The sequence below is a fragment of the Macrotis lagotis genome, chromosome 1, assembly GCF_037893015.1.
Source record: "Macrotis lagotis isolate mMagLag1 chromosome 1, bilby.v1.9.chrom.fasta, whole genome shotgun sequence".
Lineage (NCBI taxonomy): Eukaryota > Metazoa > Chordata > Mammalia > Peramelemorphia > Peramelidae > Macrotis > Macrotis lagotis.
Genome location: NC_133658.1, coordinates 754,458,151 through 754,475,836, shown reverse-complemented (window position 1 = coordinate 754,475,836; position 17,686 = coordinate 754,458,151).

Here is a 17,686-nt window from a genome sequence, read left to right as displayed (position 1 = left end):
TTGAGGAAAAGGGGAAAAGAGTGCACTTAGATGTTAGAGATAAAATATCTGACAGTTGTGGGAGTACTTTTATTTTACAAGCAGAGAAGCTGATGCTTAACATACTTAAAACATACATATGTAAGGATAATATATATGTATGTAAATATGCACATAAATACATACACATGTCTATATCTGTAATCTTTACTAGTTCTCATTAATGTAGCTATTCCTTTTATCAGTAAAAATCACAGACCTTTCATACCAGCAGCTAGAATAGAAGAAAACTGGACTAATGTCAAGAAATATGTTTGAATGTTAGCTTGGATATTTATTAATTGTGTGACCATAAACAACTCACTTAACTTCTCTTGGACTCACTTTCCTTCTTTATAATATAATGTCTAGATGATCCCTAAGTTTCCCTTCTGACACTAAGTCCTGTAATCATTCTTCTCATGTTAAATTTTTGTCTTTTTGCAAATTGAGTATTAACAAATCACCTTATAAATCCTGGTTATTTTAATATTTTTAGTAGTCAAGCTCAGCACTTGTGCTATCCAGATATTATCCCTCATTTTTCATTCATTTACTGCCCCCCCATTTTCTTTTCTCAACATTCATATTTTTCTTTAAGGATCCCTGTTCCATAACTTTTCAGGCTAAAATCTTCACTAGAAATGTACTACCACCTGCTTACCTCCTCCAATTCTCCACATAAAAATGAGATCCTTTGAATGAGAGTGCTTCCTAGCTTGATTCAAATCATACCAAGCAAGGTAAAGCTTACTCTAGCCACATAAAAGGCCAACTCTGAAAATTGGCCTAATAATCTTATTAGAGTTGTCCTAGACCTTGTCAGAATGACAGCATGGCCATGGGAGGAACAATTGGAGATGGCATGTACTTGGAGACCAGACAAGCTCCAGAGGGCAGGAGCAGTTCTAAGGAAGTTCTGTCATCAGTGAGTTGGAAGGAGTGCAGATATGGAGACAGCAGATATCAGAGCCAGAATAAAGGAAGCAGCCTAAAGTCTTGACAGTTGAGCAGAATAAAGGGTCACAGGAGTCTGAGAGACATTAGACAAAAGCTGGTGGTCCCAGTGGGTAAGCAATTGGCATTAGAAAGCTCTAACAAGCATGTAGCCAAAGGCACTGGACTTCAGGGCAGGACTCTTTTCTCTGAAAGGTTTGGAGAGAAGGAGCAACCAATCAATCAATCAGTCAATCAACAAGTATTTATTAAAAGCCTACTGTGTTTCAGTTAGGGAGTAGAAATACAAACACAAAAGAAAAACATGAATATATTCTCAATGAGATTACAATTTAAACATTTATAAAAATCTATAAATAGATTTATACCTAGTGAATAAGAACATACAGTCTAATTCATGGGACATAGGTGGAAAAGGCACAGTTATCTAGGGGAATAGGAAAGGTTTCACATAGAAGGGAGTACTGTAGAAGGCAGGGGTGGGGACAGCCAGTCAGCTCAAAAGCTGATGGAGGAGATGGAGTGCTTTGTATGAATGAGACTGAGAAGGTCAATTTGGTTTAACAGTAGTAAGTGGAAAGAAGAGTAATATATTATAGGACTGCAAAGGTAGGTTGAGGTAAGGTTGTGAAGGACTTTTAAAGTCAAACAGAGAAATTTTTATTTGAACCCAGAGTTAATAGAGAGACATTGGACTTTGTTGAATAGGAGAGAGACTTGAGCTAACCTGCACTTTAGGTAAATCATTTTGACAGCTCTGTGGAGGATGAATTGAAGGGGAGAGACTTGAGGCAGTGGGAACAAATAAAAGATCAGTGCAATAATGCAGGACCTGAAATAGAGGTAGAACATGTTATATAGGGAGAAATAGCATTACCATACCTCAATATTATTGGACCTGAAATGAGGTTCTCTGGGTCACTTCTGGTGAATCCTGTGGGCTCTGTTTCCTCTCTATAGGATAATATAGCAATTCCTTGGTTTCCTGTGATGATAGCACAGACAGTGGGATTCAGGGAAGAGGGATGATTATAAAGCCAGGGAATGCTTCTCTCATTCAATATTTTCTTTGGAATTTCCTGTTAATAGAAAAGGACCCTTCATATCTCCATAGCATGTTTGGTAGCTGTTTCACATGGTAACTAGAGCATTTGCCTATATCTGTGAACCTGTCAGGTTTTCAAAGCCATGGTTATCTCTCCTGCTTTATATTTCTTTCACTGAGAATATATGACCAAACTATAATCCAAAATTATCATGCACTGAATTCAGTTTCAGACACTAAGAACTAGGAAACCTTTAGTGGACAAGGACAAACTTTTTGGCTGCCTTCTTGGGTTATATGGGATGCTAAGATGAATATTTAGCTATCAATAATATAATCTAACATTTGCAAAGTGTTTTTACACATTATCTCATTTGATCCACAGAAAGGAAGTAGTTATTATCACCTCCATTTTGCAGATAAGGAAAGAGGCAGTGAAGTTAAATAATTTGCTTAGGGTCACAAGTAATAAGCAACTGAGGGAGGAGCTATCTTTGTTGACTTCAATTCCACCACTCTATCCATTAAAGGAGATGTTATCCCTGATTTCAAGGACTAACATCAGGTAGTAGTGGGAAATATGCTGGGATACGACAGACCAGAAATTCCTGAGAGTTGGGAGGCAGCTTGTGCCAGGAAAGTCAAACCACCACCTCCCTCTTTTATTCTAGCACCACCACCAACATCATCACCACCATCACTATCTCCCTTTAAATCCCAAAAGACATAGTCCAGGACCCTGTATTTCAAGAATTTTGAAAAATTTTTCCAGTCTAATGACCTCAGATAGCATCCTGGAAAGATCAACTCTGTAGAGATGCATCTTGGCAACTGTTCCTGCAGGGGCTAGTCACAGCTAATGGAAGCTCAGGAAAGAAAATTTTTGCCATCAATGTCCTTCATCTTGTCAAGATAGTTCAACATCAGAAACTATTTTGATTTTATCAGTAAAAATATCATTAAAGAGCAACTAGGTCAGGAAGACCTGAGTTATTAATTACCTAGTTGTGTGACCCTGGGCAAGTCACTTAACACCATTGCCTTGCAAAAACAAAAACAAAACAAAAGATTTAATTAAAGAAGCAGCATTACCATCAGCATTGTCACTGTACCCCAAGGACCATGGGATGCTTCCATGTGACTTACAGCCAAACCTTTCATATGTACTGTCTCCTTCTTTAGAATGTAAGCTTCTTGAAAGCAGGAATTATCTACTTTTTAAAGTTGTATTACTAGTACTTTCCACAACATTTTAAGCATAATAGCATTTAAGAAATGTTTCATTTATGACTCCAGGAAAATCCCATAATTTCTCTGTGACTTGGCTTTCTAATCTGAAAAGTAATAATAACAATACCACACTAGGTTGATGTAAGGCTCAAAAGAAATAATATACATAAATGTGCTTTGCAATTCTTAAAACTCTACAAATGTCAGTTATTACTAAGGAATTTACAATAAAATTACATGAATAAAACATTTGTACAAAACGAAAAAAAGACAGAGACAAAGGCACAGAGGAGACAAGACTAGGACCTAGACTCTGGAACTAATGTACAATATCAGAGTAGGCTCAGAAGCAAAACTGACTCATACTGAGCTCTTGGACTACCTGAGAAAGTTCTAAAAACAAAACAAAACAAAACAAAAAATGAAGAATCTTTTTTTCTCTAAGAGGAACAAGACAAAAGGTAGTATGTCCAGCTTAAAAGTTTAGAGAGCTCTAAGATTAGGGAGCTAAAAAGTTGATTCCCATTCACCTGAATTTTCAAGTACTATTGGATTCACTTGCAGGGATTAAGTGTCTCTAAGGTATTTCTTTACTCCCCTATTTCATCTTCTTTCACTCTTTCCTCTATTGTTTTCTCTCTTCTCATACTCCTCCCTGCACTTAAATCCCAGGAGAGTCTGCAGGAAGCTTTTAAATGCCCTGTATTCTAAGTGGAAGACCTCAGCAAAAAAATGATATTCATTTGCTTTCTTTGGTCCAAGGATTTTGGTCTCTTTAATTCAGTTCAACTCTATTCAACCAGGGCCCAGATTTGCTTTACTTCTTCTATTCATTTCCTACTCCCTAACCTCCTCTAAGGAATCTTATAAACTTCCTTGCCACCCAGCAAAGAGAAATAGTATGGGATGGAGAGTAGGACCACTGAAATTTAGGAAGACCTAGATTAAAATCCTCAGATACTTTTAAGCTGTGTTACTCCCAAGTGAGTCACTTAATTTCTTTGTGCCTCAATTTTTTTTTTGGTGGGGCAATGAAGTTAAGTGATGCCTAAGGTCACATAGCTAGTAAGTATGTAGTATCTGAGGCTGAATTTGAACTCAGGTCCTCCTGACTCCAGGGTTGGTGTTCTAGTCACTGTATCATCTAACTGCCTCCCAATTTCTTCATCTACAAAATGAGATAATTTGATTTTATAGTCTTTAATACAACTTAAATCACTAAAAATGTTATCCTATAAATCTTACCCAGAAGGTATTTCCTTTTCATATCTATAACTGTTACTCTGAGGTTCAACTCTGCTGATTGATAATTGTTTCACTTGGCCAACTATTTGAGGTTTGTCAGTTGTGTTTTACTTTATTTACCTCCTAATCTCTGGCTGCCTTCTTTATAGCTCCCTGAAAATGTGGCTGTTTTTCCAATACTAACATCCCTATATCCAATTATAGAGTCATGATCAAACCAGTTCTGACACCACTTCCAGAAGAGGCCAACCTACTTACCTATGACTCAGTTACCACTTACAATTTCCTGGAGCCAAGTGATTCCTCCTTTGGCCATCAATCCCTTAAGTATTCTAACACCCTCTATTAGAACTAAGTTTGGAGCCAAGACAATGGATTAAAGGCAGAAGTTAGTTGAGCTCTTTCAGCATTCCCTTCCAAACAACTTTAAAATAATACCTCAAATCAAATTTTGGCATAGAAGTTAAAGTAATAGGCCATGGTAACACTTCCCTCCTAAGAAAATTTTGGAAGTCCTTGGGAAAGCTCTTTGACAGCAGGGTTTAGACCTGTTGGTCAAGAGTACACATAGACACAGAGACACACACGTCTATTGGCAGCACCATTGATTATAGCAACAATAGGAGATTGAGAATCTTAATCTGGAGTTGGTAAAGAGGACAGAAAACTGGTCAAAAAGAGATTTGGGGGGAACCATTATTTGGGGGAACTGATTGGCAAATCGTTTGCATATATATAGTTCTGGGCCACAATCTCAGGGCAGAAAGGATTGTTTACGTTCAGTCATGGAAGCAGAGGTCGTAGTCATAGTTTCTGGGACAAGGAGAGCACTAGTACTTGTATCTGTAAGGAGGCAGGTGACATTGCTGGATAAAAGCCAGAGCATAGATCAAGAGAGCAATGATAATATATCTCTTGGATCACACTTCCTTAAACTTGTAGGCTTCCCAAAATTAGCTCGGAAAATATTAGTCTCAAAACAAAAATTTGAAGTTTGGGACACTGTCTCCCCATCCCTGGGGTAAGAAGAGCCCATCTTTAACATAAAGCTCAAAGAAAAGTAAATGCTAGAAAAATGAGCAAACAACAGTAACAAAAAAGAACTTGATCCTAAAAAAAACTCATAACAGGGAGTCCAATATATGAACTCAGAAAGAAGACAATAATATTAATACAGTTGCAGGCAAGAATCAAAGAAAAATGCTAACAGATAGTAGGGGTAGAGAACTATGAAAAGAGAATTAATAGCTTAATTAAAGAGGAACAAAAATATTGGAGAAAACAACCTTAAAAAAACAGAATTGACCTAAAGAGGCACAAAAATTCACTGAAAAAAAAAAGACCTCATTAAAAAGTAGAATAGATCAAATGGAGAAGGAGATGCAAAAACTCACCAAAGAAAAGAGCTCCATAAAAAGTAAAATTAGCCAAATGGAAAAGGAGATACAAAAGCTCATTGAAGAAAATAATTCCTTGAAAACTAGAATTTGTTCAACTAGAAGTGATAGACTCCATGAGACAATAAGAAATAATAAAACAAAGTTTAAAAAATTAAAAAAAATAGAAGGGTATGTCAAATATTTTATTGGAAAAACATTTAACTTGGAAATTAGATCAAGGTAAGATAACTTAAAATTAATGGACTAGTTGAAAGTCATAATAAAACAAAAACAAAACAAAAAAGCAACTAGTTGTCATGTTTCTTTTTTTTTTTAGGTTTTTGCAAGGCAAATGGGGTTAAGAGGCTTGTCTAAGGTCACACAGCTAGGTAATTATTAAGTGTCTGTGACCAGATTTGAACCCAGGTACTCCTGACTCTAAGGCCAGTGCTTTATCCACTATGCCACCTAGCTGCCCTAGATGTCATGTTTCAAGATATTATCAAACAAAACCACCTTGATATCTTAAATCCAGAAGATAAGCTAGAAATTGAAAGAACCAACTGATCACCTCCTGAAGGAGGTCCCTAAATGAAAACTCCCAGGAATATTATAGACAAATTCCAGAACTCTCATATCAAAGAGAAAATATTCAAGTAGTCAAAAAGAGACCAATCAGATATCCTAGAGTCATAATAGGGGTCACACAAGGAGCAGAGGTTTTAGAATATGATAATCCAGATGGCAAAGGAATTACAACCAAGAATTGCCTATCCAGAAAATTGAGGATAATACTTCAAGGGGAAAATGGATGAAATAGAGGACTTTCAAACATTTTTTTATGTTTTTGCAAGGCAAATGGGGTTAAGTGGCTTGCCCAAGGCTACACAGCTAGGTAATTATTAAGTGTTTGAGGCCAGATTTCAACTCAGGTACTCCTGACTCCAGGGCTGGTGCTCTATCCACTGCACCATCTAGCTGCCCCCTCAAACATTCTTAATGAAGAGACCAGAGATGAAAATAAAATTTGGCACTCAAATATATGAATCAAGAGAAGCATAAAAAGGTAAACATAAAAGAGAAATCTTAAAGGGCTCAATATGGTTATGAACCTTCTCTGAGTTCCTCTACTCTCACCATTCATTTTTCAAGTCCTGTTGTTTCCTACAAACTGTCATACCTTTCACTCTCTGTTCTTATTAAAAACAGAAAGGTAGAACAGTAGATAGATTACTGGAACTGCAGTCAGAAAGACCTGAGTTCAAGTCCTTTATCAGATATTTAATGGTTATGCAACCTTGTTCAAATTGCTTAATCTTTGTTTCTTTGGCTTAAAAATGAAAATAATAATAGCAACTACCTTACAGTGCTGTTGTAAGATATGCAATCTCATTTATATGAGATATTAGTAAAAGGCCCAGTAGTAGAGCCACTTTTACAGTGGCCTAGTAGGAGTGTCACTTTATAGTGGTTGGCACATAGTAGGTACTATATAAATGCTTATTCCTTTTCCCCTATGACTGTTTGCCACATCCAGTTTACCTTTCAGATTCTTTCAATAAATGCCCTAAAGTTTCAGCTTTTATTCTCTACTGTTTCTGATCTGCCTTGCTCTATTCATTTTATTAAGGTACTGCTCAAATCATGTCCCAATGCTAGTAAAAGCTTCTTACCCTGAAATTCAGGACCCTGAATGCTCTGAACCTCATCTGTCTTTCCAGACATGTCACTAAAATCTTTCTTATTTTGGGGGGAGGTACCCAGGCAAATTATATGATTACCATTCTCAGGATATATCTTGATTTTTATTTACTTTATTTTATTTTTATTTTGTTTATTTTTTTAGCATCTCAATAACATTCTTATAGTACCCTGGGTTTATCCATGTTCTTTCATTGCCTGAAGTTGTGGAATGTTCTCACAATTAGTTGGGGTTGCAAGGTATCTCTAAGAGGGATGACAACAGAGTATCAGGGTATACCTTTACTGCCATCTATTTGAAGGTAAGTCAAAGTTCAAAATAACTTGTTATTCTTTTTCTCTCTCATCCCCTACTTATACTTCCCAATTAGGAATATAAGCTTTTTTGAGGGCAAGGACAATTTAATAGTTTTCTTTCTTTCTTCAATATCACTAGAATTTAGAAGAGTATAGTTGACTCTAAATAAATGCTTGTTGATTGATTATGTTTTTGTACCCCTCTATATTGATCTTTTCCCTACTATTGGTTCCTTTCCCAACAAACTACTGTGCCTAGTAAGAAGCACTTTTTTCCTTTTTTTCAGTTGATATTTTATTTTATTTTCCAATTACATGTTATGAAAGTTTTTAGCATATGCATATTTAAAATGTTTTCTTTAATTTTTTATTTAAGACAAAGGGATTAAGGGACTTGCCCAAGTTCACACAGCTGGACAATTATTTAGTGTCTGAGTCCAGATTTGAACTCAGATACTCCTGACTCCAGGGCTGGTGCTCTATCCACTGTGCCACCTAGCTGCCCCTGCATATGCATATTACAGTTATATAATCTCCTTCCATCTTCCCTTCCAATTCCCCTTCCCTCAGCAGTGAACAGTCAGGTGAATATTGTACATAAACATTTGTGTTTAACATTTTTACAAATTAGCTGTTTTCCATATGAGAAATTAGGTTTAAGGGAAAAGAAAGAAAACCATGAGATAGAAAAATACATAAGAGAAATATTTAAAAAGTGAATGCAATGTTCATTCAAATTCTAAAGAGTTTTTGTTTTATTTTGTTTTGTTTTGTTTTTCTTCCTCTGGATGGGGATAGCATTGTCCATAGCTGGTCTCCTATGGTTGTCCTAGCTCTCTGAACTGTTGAGAAGAGTGTCATCCATCAGGGTTGATCAACTCACAATGTTAATGTGTACAATGTTCTCTTGGTTCTGCTCCCTTTGCTCATCATCAGTTCCTGTAAATTCATTCCATGGTGAAGCACATTTTCAAGAAGAAACTGGTGCAATGAAATAGTCTTCTGGCTTCTGCCTTTCTCCTTACTCCCTCAAGCTTACTCATTCATAAGTACAAGGCAAGGTGCTGGTGTCAGTGCCCCAGGCTTTTGGATAGGGAAAAAAATGACTAGAATATGTTAACAAATTGCTTGTTTAACTCTTTAAGTGTTTGATAAGACACACATACACACACACACACACACACACACACACACACACAGACACATTATATTTTTAGCTTCCGCTGTCCCTAGGCCTTTAGGAGGCCCAACCAATGAGACATTTCTTAGTCTGAGTTTATTTATATCAGGTTGTCAATTTAATTTTTGGATGTTTCAGTGAGCTCAGCCCAGTTTTATCATTGCATCCGTCACTAGTTATCACTGTGTCTGTGATTATTTCTCTCTCCTCTCCTCCACCCCTTTTCAACCTCTCTGCAACTTGAACTAGAAACTCTTAAACTTCTTATCCACCAAAGCCTGGATTACATCCAGGTCTTTCCCTCAAATCTGCAGAGCTCCCCAAGAACAAATCCAATGTTGCTGAAGAAAAGTGAAATCTTTATACCTGGAAAGATGGCATGATTTGAAGAAAGAGATGAACTAGTTGGCATGAAATTAGAAGTGGCCTTATACTAGGCACAGCTGAATTTGATCTTTAGATGCTGAGAAATCCTGAACTTCATTATAAATAGTATGTGGCAACTTCCATTTCTGAAGCTTAAAATTTAGGGAGGGATATTCTCAAAGTGAAGGGACCATTATTTCTTTTGCTGTCAAGCTTTAAATCTTTGCTCTGCAAATAAAAATATAATTCTTCCTATACATTATCAGAGCAGGAAGACTGGGCTTTTGCCCCATGATGCTAACATCAAGAGGGTGCAGAGTTCCTTTGATGTGTCAGCTCTCTGCCTAATGATCCCCTGCTGGGTCCACATCAATTGATAACACCCCAAGGGCTATGCTCTTCCTTCCTCTCCACTACCAACCTTGTCTCATTTCATTGGTGATCATGATTTGGATGTTGCACATTTCCCGGGGTTCAGATACTGGAAGTTGGGTTGCTCTCTTATCTTGGATCCAGGATGGAACACTCAGCCCAGTTCAATTATCCCCAAGCAATGGATTTCACCACTTATGGTTCTGGCTAGATATTGATGACTCACATGTGCCCACATGTCATACACTGGCTTCTGTCAAATATGAGTTAATTGAAACACTTAAATATCTATGAGTCATTTTTGCAGTAAAACTGTTAATACACTTTAACCAGTCTCCACTATACTGCCATGAATCACAAGTGTTAAGCTGATTACCAAGATGGAAACTGGATGGCAGCAACAATTTGAGCTAGCACTGGAGGTTCAGTGGTGATAGCTTCAGACTGCTTACTGAATATGCTTCAAAATTTTTCCTAGTGAAATATCTTTTTCTTTTAAAAACTGTTTCACGTAGGTTTTTGTAGGAATGATTAATAACATTAGGCAGGTATGATTGCAAGTTGTTACTAAATATGTGGGTTCATAGATACTTCATGCTTCTTTGAAAAGTACCGAATGTAGTAAATTGAGAGTAGCTACAATATTATCAATTCACATGAGGGAGGGTATATATTTCAATCTCTGGAATAAATTTGTTTCTGGAAAATTGCTTCTGTAGTAGTAGTAACCACGTTTTACCATTAACTTGGAAAGGTGTTACCACAGGAAAGCATTCTCTATGGGAATCAGTTGACAATTTTTGTCAGCTCAAGACTCAAGAATGTGGCCAGTCCCATGACTTGATAAATATTGAATTGATGGTCTAAAGGCCCAGAGCTCATTGGGTGATTTAGGCTTTATCAGGTCAGTTATCCTTCAGAGCAATACTTTCTAATTCCTAGGTTCTATCCTAACTTTCTTATCTCTAGGTGCCTTCTCTCGGCCACTGTCATGTCATAGACATTTATCTTGGACTTGGGAACCATCTGAATTCATATTCAGCCCCTCAAGCTTTGCCATCTCTCTTTCCTCTCAATTCCCAATCTTGTTTAGATCTTTGAGACCCTCCATTTTTTAATGTAAAATATGCTAATTGATCTTGTTCCAGATTTATCCTGAAAACTTGATGCTTATTATAAATGCAGACCAATTGCAAAAAAAAAAAATCACATTTGCTCTTAAAGTTCCAAATTTCACAGATGGAATTTACTTAGATCAAGTTGCTGCCAGTAAATGGCATACTTTGAAATGTTCATCTTTTTGCTTTTTCCAATAGGCCTTAAGCATCACACCTATTCCTCATTAATCCTATGTTTATATTACAGTACCAAAAAGTGTCAAGTGTCAGAAGCAGGAAAGAAACAAATAAATAGACATTGCATATGCCATTGAAAGTGAGGGGAAAGGGGATTATATAATACACTGAACTCTATCTGCTAACTATTGTTGGTGAGGAGTGCTTTAAAATATTTAATATAGTGTAGTCTAGTAAGGTATAAAGGAGTGGTTCAAATCCAACCTCAGATACTTTACTCTTACTAGCTGGACAAGTCACTTAGCCCGGATTGTCCTGCATCCAGGGTCATGTCCAGTCATCCCAGTCCATATCTGACCACTGGATCCAGATGGCTCTGGAGGAGAAAGTGAAACTGGTGACAGTGCAGCATCCCCTCACTCAAATTTGGTTTATGTGCTTTTCATGACATCACCTCCCTGATGTTATGGTCTTCTTTGAAAAATGAAGGCCAAACATTGTGCTTCTAAAAAGAATTTCTGCAGTTATGTCAACGATTGTAAGGTATAGGACTTGGCAAGACAGTGCTATATAGACCAAAGATGAATAAATTAAATCAAACATATATTTACTAAATGCCTACCCATGTCCTGGAGGTACAAGGACAAAAATTTTTTAAAATTCCTTCTCTCAAGAAGCTAATCTTTTACCTGGGAGATGCTATATATACAAAGATAAATAAATAGCACATACCAAAAAAAAAATTAATTAGAAGCATTATCCAAAAATAGAATAGTCTGCAACTGTGTGAATCAGTAGAGTCCTGTATAATAATAGGCGAATGAGTTTTGATTTTGAGAAAGTAGAGGTTTCGGGGGTGGCTAGGTGGCTCAGTGGATAGAGCACCGGCCCTGGAGTCAGGAGTACCTGAGTTCAAATCCAGTCTCAGACACTTAATAATTACCTAGCTGTGTGGCCTTGGGCAAACCACTTAACTCCATTTGCCTTGCAAAAAATAAAAAAAAAACAGAAAAAAATAGAGTAGGGGTTTCAAGAGGTAGAAGGTAAGAGTGTGTAGCAGAGAAGGAGGGACAATCTGAGCAAAACCTGGGATACCATCAATGAGAAGCAAGTAGGGTATTTTGACTGGAATGAAGAATATGAGAAAGGACACTGATGTGGAAGGGCAGGACAATTTTATTATTTTTTCTGGTACAGGAGAAGTTGAGTTTGGGCTCCTTATTTGAATCATTTGTCAAAGGTGATGGGAAGAATAAACAGGGAATACTTAATAGACATAATGGAAATAAGATCCATATAGCACTGGCCTCAGGGAAAAAATGATAGACTTGAAAGGTGGCTGGCTGTGCAACTAGATGGCTCTGGAGGAGAAAGTGAGGTGGGTGACTTGGGCTGTGGGACCTTATATCTCCCTAGACCACACTATATTAAATACTAAAGAATTCCACACCAACAATAGATAGCAGATAGTGTTCAGCGTATTGTGTAACTCCCCTCTTTCCCCACTTTCAATGGCATATATGATCTCAATTTGCTTCTTTTCTTCTTCTGATACTTGACACTTTTTGGTACTATAATATAAATATAGGATTAATGAGAAATAGGGGTAATGTTTAAAATGTATTGGAAAAAGCATAAAGATGATCATACCCTCTTTTGACAACAAATTCTCCATGGAAGATGCAATTATTTAACAAAGTGACTGAATGGTATCTGCCTAGTATGAATAGTATCATCCTTGTTGGGGTGATGCCCATTGATCTTAAAAGGATCTCATGTCCTAAGAAGTCCTAATTTTTGATATAGCATTGTCTTAAGTACCCTTGATCTCAGGGTCCTATGAATTTGAAAACAGAAGATATCTTCAGGGGCTTTTCAAAGTTCCCCTTCTACATCTTGGAGTACTCATCTGCATTATTTCGCAGGGTGGGGAATACAGAACTGAGTTCTTCTCAGGGTGAAGGAAAGTCTATTTTTCTTTGTCTATTTCTCTAATGACAAAATGGTGGGGTAATTTGTTTTTCTACTTTGCTAGTCAAAGTGCTCAGGATGAAGAGATATAGGAACTCACTAGTCCTCTCTTTTTCCTGATTCTATAGGATTTAACCACTCCACAAACTAGCTACATGAAAAAGTCCCTGAGGCTAAGTAGCATTGCTGGACAAATAAACTCCAAGGATATAAAAAAGATTCTCATAGACCTGGTGTCTAAACTTGGGGGCCTCAGTCAGAATGATATAAAATGTAAAGAGGAGAAAGAATGAGGCAGCTGCCCTGCCTGGGTTTTGCTTAACTCATTTTAATAATAGTGAAAATCATTGTGGTTCAGTAACATCTGACTCTTTGTGATCCTGTGGAATAGCTCTCCAATGCTGTCCATGGGGTTTTCTAGGCAAAGATAAGGTAAACAGAGGTTAAGTGTTTTGCCCAAACTCACACAGCTAGTATTTGTCTGAGACTGGATATTCCTGAGTCCAGGTCTAGGTTTTTATCCGCTGAGCATTTATATAGTACTTACTATGTGCCAGTCTTTATGCAGAGCACTTTACGTATAATCTTATTTGATCCTTGTAACAACCCTGAGAATAGATGCTGCTGTCATCCCGATTTTACAAGTGACAAAATTCAGGCAAAGAAGTCAAGTGACTTGCCCAAGGACACAGATATTAGGATTATAAATTTCTGAGGCAAGTCTTTCTTAATCCATGTCTGGTGCTTTACCTATTACTCTACCTAATGGCCTCTGTTTTTCACTCTGGAGCTTAAGCAAACCTGGGGCTTCAGGTTTCAGCCAGCCTCTCAATAATTCTGGTTCACCAGCATTTCACTTATATGCTCAAGAGATCTTATCTCCATATTTCTTAGGTATTCCCTTTTCTCTTTTCTGATGGCTTCCCTACAAGTAAATGATGGCTTCCCTACAAGTAAAAATAGGACAGGAAGGAGTTTGATTCCTGAACAGTGTGTGTGTGTGTGTGTGTGTGTGTGTGTGTGTGTGTGTGTGTGTGTGTAATTTATGTTGGCTGCTAGTATTCTCATTAGGAAGAACACTCTTTACTAAGCAAAGTTAATACAGTTCAACAGGAAATTTCTACTAACCTAATTTGATTTTCCTATCACATTATTAAGATATTAGAGAATATGATTAATAATAGAGGATCTTATAATGTGACAGAAATCTCAGTTCAGAAGAAATGCTCATACCATAATATTAATCCCTTGATATAGGAAGTCATCTCTTCTGGAACTGAATGAAAACATTCCTAGGAGGGGTTGTTAATAACAAGCATTTATTAAGCACCTGATGCTTAAAAATGACATATACTGTGAAGGTTCAGCCCCTTGGCAGGTCCCAGATGTTTTCCCTTGATTTTTTTCTTTAATTTTTTTCCATCCATATGTACATGTATATTTTTAAGATACAAAATTTCCCTTTACCCACCCTTCCCACCCCTCTCCCCTCAGAGGTGAACAGATTAGCATTATATGTACATATTTTTGATATACATGTTTACAGATTAGTCATTTTTAGTATCAGAATTTGGATCAAGGGAAAGAGATACATGAGATAATTTTTATAAAGTGTTCATCAGATTCTGAAGGGTTTCTTTTTGTTTTTGTTTTCTTTTGTTTAGTTTTTCTTTTTCTGGATGGGGATAGTATTGTCCATAGTTGCTCTAATATGATTGTCATAGTTCTCTGAACTGCTCAGAGGAGTTGCTTCCATCAAAGGTTGTTAATCTCAAAATGTTGGTGTTAATGTGCACATTGTTCTCAGTTCTGCTCCATGTTTCTCAAAGTCAGACCATATGGTAATAATATTCCATAGTGTTCATGGACCATAACTTGTTTAGCCATTCCCCAATTGATGGGCATCCCCTCGATTTCCAATTGTTTGCCACTGCAAAAAGAGCTGCTGTGAATATTTTAGAGCATGTGGAACTTTTCCTAATTTTTTTGATTTCTTCTGGGTATAGACCTAGAATTGAAATTGTTGTATCAAAGGGAATGAACATTTTTATTGCTCTTTGAGCATAGTTCCATATTGCTCTCCAGAATGTTTGGATCCATTCATAACTCTACCAGCAATGCAGCAATGTCCCAATTCTCCTACAATCTCTCCAACATTGATCATTTTCCCCTTTCCTCATCTTGGCCAATCTGATAGGTGCAAGGTAATATCTAATAGTTGTTTTAATTTGCATTTTAATGATTTTGGAGCATTTTTATATCATTATAGGTAGCTTTCATTTCTTCATTTGAAAACTGTCTATTCATATCCTTTGACAATTTATCAAATGGGGGGAATTACTTGCAACCTTATAAATTTGATACAATTCTCTATATAATTTAGAAATGAGAACTTTATCAGAATTCCTAGTTGTGAAGATTATTTCCCAGCTTTGTACTTTCCTTCTAATTTTGGCAGCATTGATTTTATTAGTGCAAAAATTTTTAATTTAAGTCAAAATCATTCATTTCGCATTTTATAATGTGCTCTAATACTTGTTTGGTCATAAATTTATCCCATTTCCATAGATCTGATAGATAATTTTCTGGTCTATTAATTTATTTATGGTATTACCCTTTATGTCTAAATCCTATATCCATTTTGACCTTATTTTGGTATACAGGTTGTGAGATGTGGGTCTATGCCTAGTTTTTTCCAATTTTCCTATATTTTCCCATATTTTTCAGTTTTTCTAACAATTTTTGTCAAATATTGAGTTCTTATCCTGGAAGCTGATATCTTTGGGTTTGTCAAACAGTAGATTGCTGTAGTGATTTACTGCAGTTTCTTTTGGACCTTTCCAACTCACTCATCCATTACTCTATTTCTTAACCAATACTAGGCAGTTTTGATGACTGCCATTTTATAGTATAGTTTTCGATCTGGTAGAGCTAGGCACCTGACACTACATTTTTTTTCATCAGTTCCCTTGCTATTCTTGACCTTTTATTCCTCCAGATGAATTTTATCAGTATTTTTCCTAGCTCAGTAATGTAGTTATTTGGTAATTTGATTGGAATGGCATTGAATAAGTAATTTAATTTGAGTAAAATTTTCATTTTTATTATATTAGCTTGACCTAACCATGAGCAATTGACATTTTTCCAGTTATTTAGATCTGAATTTATTTGAGTGAGAAGTGCTTTATAATTGTGTTCATACAGTTTCTGGGTTTTTCTTGGGAGGTAGATCCCAAGTATTTAATGTTGTCTCCAGTTACTTTAATTGGAATTTCTCCTTCTATCTCTTGCTCTTGGGCTTTGCTGTTCATATCTAGAAAAGCTGAAGATTTATGAGGGTTTATTTTATTTCATGCTACTTTGCTGAATTTGCTAATTGTTTCAAGAAATATTTTAAATGATTTTCAAGGGTTCTCTAAATATACCATCATATCATCTGAAAAGAATGAAAGCTTTGCTTCCTCATTGCTAATTCTGATTCCTTCAATTTCTTTTTCTTCTCTTGTTACTGTTAGCATTTCTAATACTGTAATGAATAGGATAATGGGCATCCTTGTTTCACCCCTGATTTACAAATAATATTTGTTGGTGGTTTTAGATAGATACTATTTATTATTTTAAGGAAAACTCCATCTATTCCTAAACTTTCTCTAAACTTTCTGGTGTTTTTTAATAGGAATGAATGTTGTATTTTATTAAAGGCTTTTTCAGCATCTACTGAGATAATCATATGATTTCTGTTGGTTTTGCTATTGATATGTTCAATTATGTTGAGTGCTTTTTTTTTAATTGACATGCCTGCTTACCTGGTACAACTCCTACCTGATCATGGTGTATTATCCTAGTAATAACTTGGTGTAGTTTCATTGCTAAAATTTTATTTAAGATTTTTGCATCAATGTTCATTAGGGGGATTGGTCTATAATTTTCTTTGTCTGTTGTGGTTCTTCCTGGTTTAGTTATCAGCACTATGTTGATGTCATTAAAAGGGTTTGGCAGAATTCTTTCTTTTCCTATTTTTAAAAATAGTTTATGTAGAATAGGAATTAATTGTTCCTTAAATGCTTGGTAGAATTCTCTTGTAATTCCATCTGGACCTGGAGACTTTTTCTTATGCAGTTTATTGATGGTTTCTTAAATTTTTTCTCTGAAATAGAGCTATTTAAGTAATTTATTTCCTCTTGTTAATCTGGGCAATTTGTATTTTTGTAAATATTCATTCATTTCCCTCACTTTATCTAATTTATTGGTACATAGTTCAGCAAAGTAACTCCAAATTATCTCTTTAATTTCCTCCTCATTGATGGTTAGTTCACCCTTTTCGTTTTTGATACTGGTAATTCAATTATCTTCTTTCTTTTTTAAAATCAGATTAACCAAAGGTTTGTCAATTTATTAGCTTTTTCATAAAACCAATTCAGTTTTATTTATGAGATCAATGGTTATCTTTCTTTCAATTTTATTAATCTCCCCCTTTGTGTTTTCCCTGATTGATATAACTCTTTCCATTTATTATATTCACTCACCCATTTAGCAGATAGTTATTGAGACTATACTTTGTGAAAGATAATGTGCTACCTACTAAGCATGTTGGTTAGAAGAACAAGAAAAAATTCCTCTCCTCAAGGAG